The sequence below is a fragment of the Rhinopithecus bieti genome, unplaced genomic scaffold, assembly GCF_001698545.2.
Source record: "Rhinopithecus bieti isolate Rb0 unplaced genomic scaffold, ASM169854v2 scaffold_1714, whole genome shotgun sequence".
NCBI classification, from domain to species: Eukaryota; Metazoa; Chordata; class Mammalia; order Primates; family Cercopithecidae; genus Rhinopithecus; species Rhinopithecus bieti.
Genome location: NW_016803514.1, coordinates 156,500 through 174,047, shown reverse-complemented (window position 1 = coordinate 174,047; position 17,548 = coordinate 156,500). Strand labels below are relative to the sequence as shown.

The 17,548-nt window shown below is 39.6% G+C and overlaps 1 protein-coding gene and 1 long non-coding RNA gene across 6 annotated transcripts in view; one reads left to right on the top strand and one right to left on the bottom strand.

Annotated features, from left to right (window-relative positions):
- The window catches only part of SH3BGRL2 (SH3 domain binding glutamate rich protein like 2), a 64,857-nt gene that overhangs the window by 2,854 nt on the left and 44,455 nt on the right, over positions 1-17,548 (top strand). The gene's annotated exons all lie outside the window — the stretch shown is intronic.
- LOC108539527 (uncharacterized) overlaps positions 80-17,548 on the bottom strand; it is a 139,046-nt gene continuing 121,577 nt past the window's right edge. For both annotated transcript variants that reach the window (XR_001888410.1, XR_001888414.1), the window contains exons 3-4: positions 1,426-1,664; positions 80-281 (exon numbers count right to left, since the gene is read on the bottom strand). This is a non-coding gene — a long non-coding RNA (uncharacterized LOC108539527). The remainder of the gene's footprint in view (positions 282-1,425; positions 1,665-17,548) is intronic.

Here is a 17,548-nt window from a genome sequence, read left to right as displayed (position 1 = left end):
AGAACAAATAATTTGATTCTTTAGTCAGTTTGGTTTTAACTGAAGTTTATTAAACCACAAGGAAGGGATGTGACCAGAATTTGACTTAGCCAAGTAAGTCCCAGGATTTCTAAAAAGATGCTCTGCTTCAATCATCAATAGATTTAAACAATCTATTTAGAGAAAATCATCCTATTTTCTTCTGATTCCCCTAAGCTCTCCAGCTTCAGCAGTTCGAATAACTAACACCAAGGGATGATTCCTCTTCTGTCTTCCCTGGCTCCAGGAGAAGTCAGCTTTTACTAGGAAACAAAAGCAATGCCACATTATTATGCTATAGATGCCTGAAAATCAGATTTCTTACTCAACTGACCATGTTGCTATTCATTCACATTGTAGGGAAATTTTTTATTTTCAGTTCTAAGAAAATAGTACATTCATAGAAATGTCATTTTAAAATTTAATTTATTCTTGATGTATTACTGAAAGAGGAAGTCTTAGTAACTTTGTCCAGGAAATATGTGAATATGACTTCTTACTTTAAAAACATTGAAATCGGTCAATTATTTCATTTACTCATTCAACAAGTATTTTCTAAGAGTCTGCTGCTTGCCCAGCTCTGTCCTTGGTCTTATGGGAAGCCAGAGAGTAGAGGGTGTGGTCTGTGTCTCCAAGGAATTCACAGATGGGAGCTGAGTTAGGAAAGGTAGTAAAGTACAACCTAAGGACACATGCTTCTTGCAGGAACATTCTTACCAGAGATAGAAATAATATAGGAGGCAGAGAGATGCATTGCAGGATGTCAGATAAAGAGGAAATGTGCCAGAAATCATAAAATATGCATGTGGGAGCCTTAGGCAGATGGCAAGGAGAGGAATTGAGTTAGATTTGGAACCTGGGAGAGAGTTCTTGAGCCCATCCTGCTCAAGCTGGAAAGGGGGAGCTTTGGGTGGGACAGGGTAGACTCCTGAAATAAGACTGAAAGAAACCGATGATGGCAAACTCTATAGTGCTTAGCATCTCAGAGATGTCTTTAGTTTCTGCAGCTTGTCTGCTGCCTGGAGCCTTTTGTTTCTCAGGGAACATGGAGCTGCTTGGCAGTGAGGTGCCCTGGTTGTGTGATTTCGGAAGAATCTTTACCTTCCTACTTGCCTTGACTAACATTTCTCAAAAAGTAAATAAAATCTTTTACTCCTCATTAAAGTTCCTGGGCTCTGTTAGAGTTGGAGGGAAACCTAAAGATATTTTTAGTGAAGCCCAACCACCTCATTTTTTAGAAAAGGAAATTTAGGCATAGAGATTAAGTGGCTTTCCTGGAAGCCATTTATGTTCAGTCAGTGCAGAGCTGAGATTTCATAGGAAGCCAGATTATTGATGCCTGAATGCATTCGTTCATGCATTGAATGATTCATGTATTCATCAGACAATCACTGAAAACTTACTTACCCAGGCTCTGTATTAGGTGGTGTTAGGTACTAGGCATATGCGATGGTCAGAATAGACATAGATTCTGTCCTCATGGCATAAATCAGTGCTCTCTCTCTCCTCAGTTCAGAGACTTGGGACGCAAACTGTTTAATCAAGGAAGAGTGAAGGACTGATGCTGGCTTGGGAGATGTTTCCATGGGGCAGGGCGAAATGAGCTAGACATCAGTATATCCCTGGATGTTGGAGAGCCACCGTCACTGGGAGCAAAAGATACAAAGGTATTGGAAGCAAAGTAGGAAATCACAGATAGAACCTCAAGTGAGGGTGGGTGTGGAAGGGGAACACGTGGAAACTATGCTCAGAGTTGTCTTGCTGTTTGCAACTGTAAAAAGTGCATACCTACTGCTTTGGGTGATTTATAACAATTTTATACACACAGTTACCAGGAAAGGTGTTACATCCCCATGAATGTATTCAGTGAGGCCTCTCTGTGTAAGGACACCTCAGAAAAGAGTTCTAAGGCAGTTAAAGTCAGGATGTGATCATGTAGAATAGAGTGGGTATTAATTCCTGAGTTACTCTAATAACGCGAATGAGAGTGTAACTGGCCACTTTAGGATCTTTAGTTCATTGGATCCTCACTAACATACGGCAGGGTAATTATTTATATATAAATGGTAATTTATTTCCATTTTCCAGAGGAAGAGACTGAAGCTAGCTGACCAGATTGAGATCCTGCTCAGTAGGTGGGGGAACCTTTAATCAAACCCTGGTGGGCAGGAGGCTTTAGAGCTGCTAGAGTAGATGTTCTCCTTATGGGCTCTGTAGCATCCTGGGGGAATGAGAGTATCAGGGGTACTTGACATCCTACAGTATGTGGGACAGCCCCATACAGAGAACTGCCCTATCCAAAATGCAAGTGGTACCCAGTGAACAGAAACAGGGCTGAAGGACATAGGCAGAGGAGGGTGTGGAGTGAGGTTAGGGAAGAGCTGGGAGCATACAAGTGATCAGAAGAAGCAGGCATAAGTTGGGGGCCCAAGGAGAGGATGTGGTGGTGACGGAAGGTCAGGGTGAGAAAGTTTGTATATTAGTTCTCTACGGCTGTCATTAACACAATACCAAAAACTGGGGTGCTTAAATAACGGAAATTTGTCTCAACATTCTGGAAGCTGGAAGCCTAAGATCAGGGAGTTGGTGGGGTTGCTTCCTTCTGAGGGGTGTGAGGGAGAGTCCTTTCCGTGTCTTTCTCCTAGTTTCTGGTGGTTTGCTGGTGATCTTTGGCATCCGTTTGTTTGTAGATGTATCACCCTCGTCTCTGCCTTCACGTCCGTATGGCATTCGTCCTCTGTGCATGTATCTTTGTGCCCAAATGTTGTGTTTTTATAAGGACACAGCCAGACTGAGTAGAGCCTACCCTAATGATGTCATCTTACCTTGATAATCCGCAAACATCCTATTTCCAAATAAGGTCACATTCATGGGTACTGGGGGTTAGGAGCTCAGTATATTTTGGGGAAGACACAACTCAACCCATAATAGTATGCAACACGAGGATTGAAATAAAAAGACCAATTTATGGAGGTTTTTCTCATCTGATTGGAAAGACTGGGCCACATTTCTTGACACTTAAAGGCAGCAGCGGGATATTGAAGTATATGGAACTATAGTCTATGTATGAGGTCTTTTGCTAGAAAATGGGATTTATTAATATCCCAAGTGAAGATCTAACCTCAGTTTTTCTAGTACATTTTAGTATTTCCCAGATTTGATGTGCTTTTAATCCATTCTTCAGTAACATTTAAACTTAAAAATATAATCAAGGGTATGGACTCCTTTATGAAATTAGGAGCTGTTTACCCATTTGTATACGAATATTTTAAGCATTTCAATCTACTTGAAGAAACTAATTGTTTTTTAGCCAAGATAAAATAATTTATTTGAAAATCAAAATGTGGCTGGGCACAGTGGCTCATGCCTGTAATCCCAGCACTTTGGGAGGCCGAGGCAGGTGGATCGCGAGGTCAGGAGTTTGAGACCAGCCTGGCCAACAGAGTGAAACCCCGTCTCTACTAAAAATACAAAAATTAGCCTGGTATGGTGGCAGGTGCCTGTAATTCCAGCTTCTTGGGAGGCTGAAGCAGGAGAATTACTTGAACCCAGGAGGTGGAGATTGCAGTGAGCTGAGATTGCACCATTGCACTCCAGACTGAGTGACAAGAGTGAAACTCTCATCTAAAAAAAAAAAAAAAAAAGAAAATCAAAATGTATTTCACTTACAGTTACAGAAGAAAACAAATCGAGTTGATCAAGAACTATGTCTTTGAGTGCAGAGAGATTGGTGGTATTTTATTTCCCTGAAATTCTCATTGACCCAGTTATTCAAAGAAAAACATATATGATAATGTTTCAAAATTATATACTATTAGAAGGAAACTTTAAGATAAGCTTTAGATTCTGGAATGCAACTTCAAATTCTGCAAATGTTCTTTTACCCGTTATAAGTAGCATACAAACTATTTTTATTAAGAACATAGAAGAATTAGAAGTTTTTTAATTGACACATAATTATACATACTTATGGGGTATCTAGTGGTATTTTTGTATGTATAATGTATAGTGGTCAAATCAGGGTAATTGACTTATCAGTCTCCTCAAATATTATTTCTTTGTGTTGGGAACATTCAAAATCTCTCCTAGCTATCTGGAAACATCTTACAATGCTGTAGAATGCTAGAACTTACTCCTCCTATCTAGTTGAGAACATGTATTTATCTTTCTGTCTCTGGCTTATTTCACCTAATGTAATGTCCTTGGGTGCATTCATGTTGCCATAAGTACAGGATTTTATTCTTTTTATGATTGAATAATATTCCACTGTGTATGTATACCATATTATCCATTTGTACGTTCAACACTTAGATTGATTCCATGTCTTGGCTATTGTGAATAGTGCTGCAGCAAACATGGGACTACAGATATCTTTTTAATATACTGATTTCCTTTCCTTTGGATAAATTCCCAGTAGTGGGATTGCAGAATCAAATTGTAGTTCCATTTGTAGTTTTTTGAGAAACTTCCATACTCTTCACTATAATGGCTGTACTCATATACTGCTTCCCACCAGCAGTATATGAGTTCCCCTTTCTCTGCATCCTCATCAGCATTTGTTACTTTTTGTCTTTTTGATAGTAGTCTTTCTTTCTAACTGGGGTGAGATACAATCTCATTATGGTTTTGATTTGCATTTACCTGATGATTACTGATGTTAAGAATTTTAAAAATGTATTTGTTGGCCATTTGTATGTCTTCTTTTGAGAGCTATCTATTTAGATCACTTATCCGATTTTAATTGGATTTTTTTTTTTTTTTTTTTTTTGCTGTTGTTTGGGTTCCTTGTATATTCTCAATATTAGTCTCCTGTTGACACATAGTTTTCACCTTTTCTCCCATTCTGTAGGTTGTCTTTTCACTCTGTTGATTGTTGAGGAAACTAAATTTTGACATATATTTATAATATGAAAAACAAGGTGGTTTGCATATTGCAGGAAGTCTCATGTAAGATGGTGTGAGTGTTGATTTTTTTCTGTTTTTTGACTTTTTTTTTTTTGTTGTTGTTGTTGAGACGGAGTCTCGCTCTGTCGCCCAGGCTGGAATGCAGTGACCGGATCTCAGCTCACTGCAAGCTCCGCCTCCTGGGTTTATGCCATTCTCCTGCCTCAGCCTCCTGAGTAGCTGGGACTACAGGCGCCCGCCACCTCGCCCGGCTAGTTTTTTTGTGTGTTTTAGTAGAGACGGGGTTTCACCGTGTTAGCCGGGATGGTCTCGATCTCCTGACCTCGTGATCCGCCCGTCTCGGCCTCCCAAAGTGCTGGGATTACAGGCTTGAGCCACCGCACCCGGCCTGTTTTTTGACTTTTAAAAATCAAAATTGAAAAGGAAAAGAGCTATTGATGGTGAAAACTCAGCAGGCAACAGGAAGCAGTGTGAGATATTAACTAAGTAATATTTCTTCCTTAGTTATTTTCATCTTTGATTTATAAAAGTTCTTAAATGAATTGTGTTTTTTTCTATCAAATTAGAAATGGGTGACAGAATAGAAAAAAGTCTAGATTCATAGTGAATGTTTCACTTTCTAAAGTAGAAATTAGCGTGACTTACTGATCATTATGTATGAAAGTTTAAAATATTTTGTGCCAGATGCAGTGGCTCATGCCTATAATCTTTGCACTTTGGGAGACTGAGGCAGGCAGATCTCTTGAACTCAGGAACTCGAGACCAGCCTGGGCAACATGGCAAAACCCCATCTCTACAAAAAATATAAAAATTAGCAGGGCATGGTGGCATGCACCTGTAGTCCCAGTTACTTGGGGGACTCAGGCAGGAGGAGTGCTTGAACTTCGGGAGGTCGAACCTGCAGTGAGCCGAGATTGCAGTACTGCACTCCAGCCTGGGTGACAAAATGAGACCCTGTCTCAAACAAACAAAACCCCAAAACCATCACCACCACCAACAAAAATACTTTCGTTTGAAATGCATATTTAAGAATGGGGTCTAGAAATTATTATTTCACCTGCTAAATGTCAGTTTTTTAGAAAAGTCACCCTCCAAGCTCCAAACTCAGGAGACACTTTTAGGCTTCAGGAGTTTTTCAGCAGGAATTGCTTTAAATGGGTATTATTTTAGCTGGAGAGTTAGTTAGACATTTAAGTTCTGATTTAAACCACACTCCTGTATTCATTTTTTTCTGTGATTAATTTTATTTTATACTGTTTATCCATGATGCAAAAAAAGAGGTTAGCCTTAAAAATTTAGTGAACATTTTCTTTCTTCTGTGAAATGGCAAATGCTCGTTAACTTTTGTGGGGACTGTTCTACCTCAGGTTATATACAGTTATCTTTTGAGGGTCCTTGTTCTAGTTGTAGCTTAAGAACATATCAACAAGCCTTTCTGTTTAGTGTTTTTTAGACAGTGATGAGTATGTGCCATGGCTTAGATTTTGGGGGGCACTGGGGTGGCTAGGAGGAGTAGGGCAGGAGGGGAGGAACTGGAGATCTGGAGATTGGAAATCTGTACCAGCTAGAAACTGCACAACCCAATTTAAGGCAGTGCAGTTTCACTTCTGTCTCTCTCTCTTAATAGGCTTATCTGACTTCACCTGTCAGCACTGGTTAGTTTCTCAGGAACTGGACTGTGGTAATTTAAAGGGTTAGTATTGCTATCTCTTTCATATTTGATTGGTTTTATTTTCTAACTCTAAAAAAGAAATAAAGCTTGGAGAAGCACTTAATTGAATGTTTCCCTTCTGGCTCATGACAGCTTTGCGGTGGGATGGAAAGCTGAACTCAGGTGCCAGCATGTAGGTGGTTGGGGCCCCACCTCCCTACAAACTTAGGCACTTTTAGGCTGGCACAGCCTCTGGGACAATTTGGGAACAATTTTGTTGGTCACCTTTGTTACTATTGACAGCTTATTCCCAAGGGGATCTGACTCTTTTGAGCTGGTGCAGTATTTGGCAGAACTCCAAGGGGTTGTTTCTTGGAGCTGAACCCTGAAGTGGAAGGTACCCCAGCAGGGTGTGCCTGCTTTGCTGTGGGGTCTTGGTGGGCCCTCTGCCAGCATTGCTTCTCAGCTCCTGGAGCAGACAGGGAACATTGGGTGCGACTGAGGGCAGGGGGTTCTAACTACTTCAGGAGGTGTTTTCCAATTCCTACTGGGTCATGGCTCACATCTGAAATGGCTGGCTTTGAGAGTGGAAGACTGAGAGTAACAGACACACAATTAGGTGACTTCATTGACAGGTCAGTTCAGTGGTATTTGGTAAATGCAAATATAGTTAAAGTCAGCAGCTATTGCTATATACCGATCTAATATTAAAAGCAAAACAAAGCAAAACAAAAAACCCAAAGAGCAACAAGCATAGCTTTTGAGTTAACTTGTTTTCCTTCTGCATGTTCCATAAGGCGTGGGAGTGTGGTCTTCTTTATTCATGACATTCCCATGTGAATTAAAGCCCTGTGGTTCTCTCTCTTGCTCTTTTTTTTTTTTTTTTTTTTTTTTGTGGTTTGTTTTAAGTCACAGTCTCTGCTTATCTGTCACTGGTTCTCTTTTAATAATTATATTCATTGGCACAGTTTCTTCGAATGGGAATTGGCCACCTTTATAGGCCTGAGCCCTCCATTGATGAGAGTTTAGATTTCACTGTTCTTTTATGATAAACAAATTGCTTACTAGCCAAAATAAATGTTTGGGTTGAATATGTGCTGATTTCTTTAATTCTGGAGTCAGTTTATATTCAACCCATGCACCTACCTCTCTGTCCTGGCTATGGGAATCAATCCATCATTAGAGAACAGTGTTTTGGTTAAGGCAGGGGCTGAGTCCAAATCCTAGCTCTGCCACTGATGAAAGGCATGACCTTGGACAAGTAACCTTAGCCTCTTCATTTGTAAAGGTGGGATAGGAATGGTATTTTATGCATAGAAAAGCTCTTAGGAGCTTTGAATGAATGCATGATTCTGCATTCGGCATTTAACTGAGTGCCATGACATAGTGAGTACCCAGTGCATGTTACTTACTTTTTCTATGTCATAATCATCTTCAGTAGTAGTAGTTATAAGAGTATAACGATAAAAAAAATCACGATGACCTTGAACTGTGTAAGTTCTTTAATCATCCAAAAATTATATATAGTACATACTACTTACTGGACTGAGGATGCATACAGGTATAATTTTAGGAGAGATTTTAGTAAATTTAGGTGTAAAGTGTTTTCTACTTAAATCTATGAAAACATTATAATTTGAGCAGGCCATTCCCCAAACATACCATTTAGTTAGAGTTCTGCTATAATGTTTGGATATTTTATAGGTACATGGCATGTTGTACATGAGTCATTCAGATCATATTTTCACTCCCCAAAAAGTGCTTACTACTATGCACATGGTCACTATTTGTAGAGGACTATGTGCTTGCAAACGAAGCAGGGCGTTCCCGATAAGTCCTGCTCTTGCAAAGGAAGCAGGACATTCCTCCCCTGCAAACAGGGAGGACAAAGGAGCCAGTTGCAAATAGCAGACCCTGGGGCTTGTTTATATGTAAACATCTTGGAAATCCAGAAAGTCAGGGAAAGGTCAGAAAACAACAATGTGTCTTGTGACTTGGTAACATTCCACAAACGACGGTATAAAATAAAGCGGAGCGTGTTGTTCGGCGCGGCCGCCATGTTTGTCTTGTCTTGTGTTGTCTTGTGTGTTCATTCCTTTGTTCAGGAAACACGCGGACCCCAACACTATTCTTTGCTATACATAATACAGTCAGCCCTTGGTATCTGTGGGTTCCACATTTGTGCATTCACCCACGTGTGGATCAAAAATAATGAGAAAAAAAGTGGACAGTTGCATCTGTACTGAACATGTACAGACTTTTTCTAGCCTTGATTCCCTAAATAATATAGTACAACTATTTACATAGCATTTACATTGTATTAGGTATTATAAATAATCTACAGATGATTTAAATTATACCCTGCTTTACATAGGTTATATGTAATTACTATATGACTTGATATAAGGGACTTGAGCATCCAAGGATTTTGGTGTCTAAGGGACACTGTTTTCCTGCTGATCCCAGTCAAGGCTCTCCAGAGAGCCGGGAAAGGGGTTTTGGAGCCGTGGCTGGGATCAGCAGGAAAACAGTGTGATTGATTGTTGATGCCTGCCTTGGTACCAGAGGGAGGATTAGGGCTTATGCCATGTATTTGCCATCCCTGCCTTAGACTTCATGTCTTTAGACTCTGTCTTTCAGATTCTTGTAACTGATAAAAAATATATTGAGTCTGTAACAGGGAAAAGGAATATGAAACACCAAGTTGAATTGATGGATATCCTCTGCAAACATCATGCCTTGTCTGTCACCCCAAATTTGGTGGGGCTTGGGGGCAGTGAGGGGCCAGGATTTCTGTGTTTAATGAAGATGAATGGAATTTTCTAGAATCCTGACTGTGAATCTGAACACTGTGAATTTTGAATACCTGTGAAACATAAGTTGGGCACTTGCAGGTCTGGCAGATGGGCAGGTTGATGATGGTAAAAGCAGTAAGGGGGCTTTGTGGAAAATTGTGGGAGACAGGAGAAGGAAAAAGACACCTGGAAGAGGGGACCCATTGTGCTGAGCCTTGGAACACTGAAAGGGCAGCTGAGCAGTTACTCTGTACCTGTGTCCAGCAATGTGGTACAATATTTACTTTATGTTATTTCATCTTTACAATTGTCCTACAAACTATGATTTATTATACTCATTTTACAGATGAGAGTGTTGAAACACAGGGTAATTAAGTAGCATGTCTAGGATTATTCAACTCAGTGCTAAAGCCTAGATTCAAACCCTTTTCTTCTGATTTTGTGCCTGGTACTTTTTATATTGCACCACATTGCCCACCAGAAGAGCCCCTGACCAAGAGACTGGTGAGAACCTGGGTTGTGCTATTGCAGCAAGCATGCTAGAATAACAGTGTCTGAACTCAAGCTGTAATAAAGAGAGGGAATTGTACAGGACTCCTGAGGAGTGGTTCCAGGGGTCTCCACTCAGCTGCTGAGCTGATAATTGTAGGCATATTGTCCTTAGAGCATGTGAAAGTAATGGCTTTGCTTCTTCAGAGACTGATGGAAGCTATAAAGAGTATGATTTAAAATTGAAAACGAATATTTTGTGATAATAATAATGAGTACCATTCACATGTGCAGGCAGTACTAGGGGGCTTGTGTATGTTATTTGTATTCCTTAAAGTAACTTGGTATAGTAGCTGTTCATAATTACCCTGCCCCCTCTCAGAAAAGTAAGAAACCCAAACTTTAAATAACTTGCCTTGTCATAGAACCCAGAAGGTTCAGATAACCAGATCTGTACCATATTCTTCCTGTAGGCCATGTCCCAGAGGAAGACTTCAGAAGTTAAAGGAAATGAGAACAGGCATTGCTCCGAAGAGACTGTTTAATGTTTTGTTGGATGTCCTGAAACTAAATATATGATTTCCTTCGAATGTAGTTCTTTTGCTGTGTGTGATAAAGTTGAATAGAACCAACTTGATGGGTTGAACTGGAGGGAGCAGGATTGTCTGGGAGGGCAATAGGTAATATGGGGAAAGAAAGGTTGGCCAGGATGGCTGTAACCCAGAGATGGGGTCATAGGCAGAGATATTTAATATATTGGGGTCTTTTGGGCAACAGATCCATGGGGACAAATGGTTGCTGTGGAGGTGTGTGCCCTCATCCTTTACATCTTGAATTCTAGGTTACTAGGAGAAATGTTTTCTATGGGCTGATTATTCCCCGTTGTATGCTCTGCACAAAAGTGTTCTTGTTAGTGGAAGGAGTTTATCAATATATTGCTGCCTACTGAGGGAGTTGAATGCAAGAGAGGGAGTAGAAAGTAGGAGGCCAGAGTTGGGGCTGTTGGTGGCAGGGAGGGAATTCAGGGTCTGGGGGAGTGTAGACAGCCTTCATCTGTAAAGGGAAAGATTCAGTCAGCACACATGGGTAGGGAGGAGGCCTGCAGGGGTGGTCAGTGAAGCTGCTGTTTACACACTTCATCTGTCCAGTTTAATTGCTCCGAGATCATTATGCTTTGTTTATTGTCAACCATTTCTCTAATATTAGATTATTTATATGCAAGTTATTGAGAGAGCCTAATAAGCTTGGTAGATAGAATAAATTTGTATGATACAAGGGCAGTGATGAGTAAAAAAAATGTAGACTCTGGGGCAGAAAGACCTGGGTTTGAATTATGGATCTGATACTCTAATGGGCAAGGTGGTGGAGCGTGCCTTTTTACTTCTCTGGATCTCAGAAAATCTACTTGTAAAGTTGTTGAAGCTTAATGAAATAGCCATTATTATTATTGAGTGTCATTTAAATTTAAGTTGGCAATAATTTTCTGATTTTTTTCAACTTTAAATGAGCTGTATAGATTTAATTAAGAAAAAATAATGTTCAAATAATCAGATAATAGGTCCTGAGTTGGCCGGGCACGGTGGCTCACACCTGTAATCCCAGAAGTTTGGGAGCAGAGTCGGGTGGATCACCTGAGGTCAGGAGTTGGAGACCAGCCTGGCCAAAGTGGTGAAACCCCTAAACTCTCTACTAAAAATGCAAAAATTAGCTGGGTGTACTGGTGGGTGCCTGTAATCCCAGCTCCTTGGGAGGCTGAGGTAGGAGAATTGCTTGAACCCAGGCTCGGAGTAGGTTGCAGTGAGCCGAGATCGCGCCCCTTCACTCCAGCCTGGGCAACAGAGTGAGACTCCATCTCAAAAAAAAAAAAAAAAAAAAAAAAGGGTCTGAGTTAGAAGTTAGATGGAACATAGCCTTAGGAACACCCCAAACTGTCATTGTGTCATTGTTTATTAAGGTTAGTGTAGGCTGGAAGTCACAATCTGGTTTCAAGTCTGAAACACCCTCTTTTGAGTTAACACACCATTTTAAATTCTTTTGAGCAAATATTTGAAATACTGGGAGATATCTTTCTTAGACACAAACATAACCTGGATTTCCCATTCTTCTGAAGACATCTGAAGATTACTTGATCCTGGCACCTCACTCCATCATGGTATCATGGCATCTTGGCATGGATCCACTGGAACTGAGTAGTGATACCCCCTTGCCTTGGGGCCTGTATCCTTGGTGTCTACACAGCCCCTCATCATTCTTACCATTTTCCCAACTCTGAGCCATTTATTGCTGAGCTTGTATATTCTTTTGTCTTATAATAGAAAGTACTTCTTGGCATCTATGTCTATCAAAAGTGGGAAACCATAAGGTTATATTGAGAAGGCTATATATATGTTTCAAGAAGAATGGGAGCCAGCAAAAGTTTGTGCATGTGTGTGAAAGGAAGGAAATACTAGTTTTAAATGGTTATTAGTTGTTTGCTGTCTTCGTTATTTTACATTATAAACTGTCTGACTTCTGTTGGCATTTGAATATTTGACGCTTTAGGGAGGTTGACTGTAGTGGGGTTAAAAAGTGCCTGTCTATTTGCTATATGCTTGGTGGTAGCATGGTGTCAGCCTCTAGTCACTCTGTAATCTCAAAACTGCCACTCTGAAGTTATTAACTTTAGGGTGGAACTGCCTTGAAAAGCTTGAAGATAGTTGATCATACCCTAAACCAGGGTTTGTCAACAGTGGCATTATTGACCTTTTGGGCTGGACAACCCTTTGTTGGGGGTGATTGTCTTGTATATCGTAGATATAGAGCAATTTGCCTGATTTCTACCCACTGGGTGCTAGTAGCACCCTTCCTCCTGGTTGTGACAACCAAAAATGTCTCCAGACATTCTCCAATGTCCCCTAGGTGGCAAAATCGCCCCTGTTTGAGAACCACCACTCTATAGTATCAGAGAGGAAATGGTCTCAACCTGAGAGGACTCAGATAGCTTTAAAACTGGAAGGAACTGAAGAGATCATTTAATTCAATTTCCTCTTTTGGTAAAGTATGACCTGTTAAATGACTAGCTCAAGTCTACACTGCTTCCAAGCTCAGGATCCATCGTCTAATACTTCTAGAGCAGTGTATTGTGGAGCTAGAATACTGCATTGGAAGTTGGGAGGCTTGGAATCTGGTTCTGGCGGTGCTGTTTAATCAGCTTTTTGTCTTTGGGCAAGAAACTTGGCTTCTCTGGGCTTCAGGTTTTTTGTTGTGTTGTTATTGTTGTTTCCTAAGTGTATAATTCACATGCCATAAAATTAACTTTTAAAAATTGTATGTCCCAGTGTTTTTTTTTTTTTTTTTTTTTTTTGGTGTGTGTGTGTATTTACTATGCTGTGCAATAATCTAATTCCAGAATATTTTATCACCCCTATTCATGCCCATTAGTAGTCACTCCCCATTCTTACCTCCCTGGTAAGCACTAATCTGCTTTCTGGCTCAATGGATTTGCCTCTTTTGGACATTTCATGTAAATAGAATCATAAATGAAACCCTTGATGTCTGGCTTCTTTCACTTGGCGTAATGTTTTTAAGGTTCATTCATGTTGTAGAATGTATTAGCACTTCATTTCTTTTTATGGCTGAATAATATTCTGTGGTATGAACATACCAGAGTTTGTTTATCCATTTATCAGTTGATGGATATTTGAGTTGCTTCCACTTTTTGTCTATGATTAATAATGCCGCTCTGAACGTTTGTGTATAAGTTTTTGTATGAACATATGTTTTCAATTCTCTTGGGTATATACCTAGGAGTGGAATTGGTGGTTTGTGTGACAATGCGATATTTTGCATTTTTGAGGAACTGCCAAACTGTTTTCCACAGTGGCCATTTCATTTTACATTCCCAGTAGCAGTGTATGAGGGTTCCAGTCTCTCTGCATCCTCTCCTACATTTGTGATTATTTGTCTTTTTCATTATAGTACTTTTAGAGAATGCAGTGGTACCTCAGTGTGGTTTTGATTTGCATTTTCCTAATGACTAATAATGTTTATTTTTTTTTTTAAGAAGTGGTTGTGATTATCTTTTTTTAAAGATCTCTTCTAGCTCTGAATTTCAAATTTTTCTTCTATTCCTTGCACAGACCATATGAATAACAGAATTGAGTCTTTAGGGAATATATATTTTGGAAATTAATTGGGTTAATCAACTCCTATGTATTTATGAATATCTTCTGTTGTCCAGTGTTCAGCCATGTTCAGGAGTCAGAATGAGTATATGGCATGATCCTTCCCCCCAAACAACTCTTAATCTTGGGGAGCAAAGATGAACATAGAAAATTGGAACGACACAGGCTCATATGGAATATAATCCTAAATGTACTCATCCTGTAGCTAAGTCAGGAGGGCAGGTATATCTATTTGGATGAGGGCAAAGAAAGTCATCAGAACTAGATAGAAAAATAGCAAATCTTGAGTGGGGAAGGTGGCTGTTTTTAAGATTCTAAAAAATTTTACTTATTTAAAAGACACCAGTGGAAAGTTAAAAGACCTAAATATTTTGTATTTATTGTGAATTGGAACAGATGTCACTTTCACTGTTCTTTTTTGTCAAATAAATGAATTTGATTTGTATATCCACGCTGCCCTTTGTTTTAGACTTAATGATCCCTTTTTTCCATTTGTATGTATTTCCTGTAACATGAGAGCAGGACAAGTGGCCACCCTGTAGTTAATTCCACAGCAATGTTTTAATAGCGAGCTTGGTTCTAAGAGATAATTAACACGGATGAAATGATTAATAATTCACCTTTGAATTCTTTTTCCATTAAAGGGAAAAAAAAATCATCCTGTTAACAAGATTAAATCTTGTGTGTTAGGTCAGAAAAACTTCACTGACCTTTCAGAGCTTACAGCTTCAAGGCCGAACTTTTTGGTCTGGCATTTTGGGCCCTATGTGATCGGATTCTGACCTACCTTTACAGCATTTTCTCTCTCTAGTCTTTTGACTAATATATATATATATATATATATATATAACATATATATATTTTACATATATAATATACGTATTTTGACTAATACATATTTTATATATGTATTATATATATATATCAGGCTTCTTTTTGCTTTTTCTCTAAACTTCCTATCCCTTTCTCATGCTATTTCTTTTGCCTTATTGTGCTCACTTTGCATTGCGTCTGGTAAGATTGCCTCATTTCTTCAAAGCCAGTGGCATTGCTATTTCCTGATAAAGGTTTTCCTCGCCCCTTCCTTCCACCTTTGCCCTCCAAACTGAGAGCCTTTTTCTTCTACCTCCCTCCATACTGTAGACTGTGGAATGTTTTCTCCTGGCCTCAATGCAGTCAAGGTTCTTTGAGTTCTTAGTTCTTCAGGGTCAGGGACCTGTTCTGTTTATCTTTTAATTTCCCCACGTTTCCTTTTAGAGCACTTATCACATAGTATTTTATTGAATGAATGTTTCTGTGTTTTCCACATCAGAGTAAAGCTAATCAAGAGTTTATGACCATGCCAAAGAGGAACAGGATTAGAGTGTAGCTAGAAGTCTACTTTGGAAAACATAAAGGCTGTGAGGGACACGATTTATTTTATTGCTGTTTAATAAGTGGCAGGAAGAATCTTTTGTTATTAAAGATAATTTTATTGTAGAATTCTATTTCGATATCAGAATTCTAGAACCATGTAGAATGAAGCAAGAGACCTGGAAGGAAGCAGAAAAGCCACTGAGAGGTGATTGGCTCTTCATTCTACATTCTTCATGGCAGAGGGCCACCCTGTAGGACCACCTCACCCAAAGGACTGTTAATGAAACAGGCAGAAGTCGTCAAAGCCCAAGTGATGGAAGTCATAATGGGAAGCTCTGAGAAGTGACACTCCCTTCTTAAGGCAGAATTGGAGAATTCCAGAAGCATAGTTTTAGACTGTGTTTGGCATAGAGTGAAACAGCAGACTTTTACATTTGAATGGACTCTGGGAATGTCAGTACACCACATCGAAGTACAAAAATGGACCATCATGAAGATTCTGACTCTAGAACAGGTTAAATCAGGTTTGGCATATTTTGGTTTGATGTCTCTACTTTACAATGCAGACACATATTTGGTATATTTTAGAAAGATTTCTAAACAGAAGTAGTTTAAAATAAAATATAATAATAAACTTGTGTTTGGCAGGGTGAGCTTCAAGTAGACAGAAAACCTTAATTTCCAATTCCAGGAGAAAGTAGGTTATTTGCTCCTAACTCTGGCCCCCACATTTGCAACTCCTTTTTTGCCTTTCATCATCTCTTCTTTCTACCTTTTGTTATAATACTTACAGACTTTCTGTTCTCGTCATCCTAGGAGCTGTGCTTTTTGTGTTTCTCCTTCTTATGTTTCTGGTGCTATGCTTCTCTTCTTTGCCTACACATAGGTGTAGCATTTTAGCCCTCCCCATGCACTTTCCTCTTTGATTGCCCTGGCTCTATAGGCATGCCTCTGTTAATGCCAATTTCAAATTGAAGTTACTTATAAGCAAGCTCTGTCTCTTCCCTTTAGACTTTGCATTACATCAAATTAGAGGCTTTGTTTTGTCACCTGTGTTTCTCTAGTTCCTCAGGAAGTGTCTAGCACATTGAAAGTTCTTGTAAACATCTGAGTGAACCTCTTGACCTTTTTAAAGGGTTTTGGTTTGTTATTTTTAATGCTAGTTCTTATGTACCCTCTCTCATACAGACACACAAACATACAAACACACACACACACACACACGCACACACACACAGAGTTACCCTAATTCTCCTTTGTTAATTTCTTTACTTTTTCTTTGGAGTCAAGATGGAATGGAGAATTATATGGCTGAACATATAGAGAAATTTGAGGTAGAGAGACCAGAATTTGGAGGCACACTCCAAGTTGGACATTCTTCTATATGGAATGCAGGAATTAGGATCATCTGAGGGAAGGGCAAGTGCCCGTAGAGATTTCAGAAAGATACGAAAGTTCCCAGTGGCAGTTATGTAGGACAGAAATAGCATTGAGTCTCCAGCCAAAGTTAGATAGTTGGAGTTTTCAGTAGACAAGGAAGCTAACGTTACTCAGTAACCCAAGGAGGGAGGAAAGTGCCAATGAGATGACCAACTCAATACAGAAGGTGAGTCCATAGAATTCAGGTGTCTTAGTCCATTCAGTTGCCATAAAGGAATACCTGAGGCTGGGTAATTTATAAAGAAAAGAGGTTTATTTGTCTCACAGTTCTGCAGGTTGTACAAGAAACATGGCACCAGCATCTGCTTCTGGTGAGGGCTTCAGAAAGCATCTATTCATGCCAGTCATCACATGGAGAGAGGAAGGACATGAGAGAGAGAAGGCAGGAAGGTGTCAGCCTCCTTTTAACAGTCAGTTCTCAATCCGGAGACAAGAGCGAGATCTCATGCACTCTGGTCAGAATGGCATCAAGACATCCTGGAGGGGATCTGCCCCCATGACCCAAAAACTTCCTGCCAGACCCCACCTCCAACATTGGCAATCAGATTTCAACGTGGGATTTGAAAGACTAGTATCCAAATTATCAGCAGGTGAGGGCATCCAGACTTTCCCTTAAGTATATCAATTCATGCCTACTATGGAAATGTGAACTGATTATATAAGTATAAATAATTATATAAATATGTAATATATAAATAATGTATAAATATATAAATATGTAAATATATAAT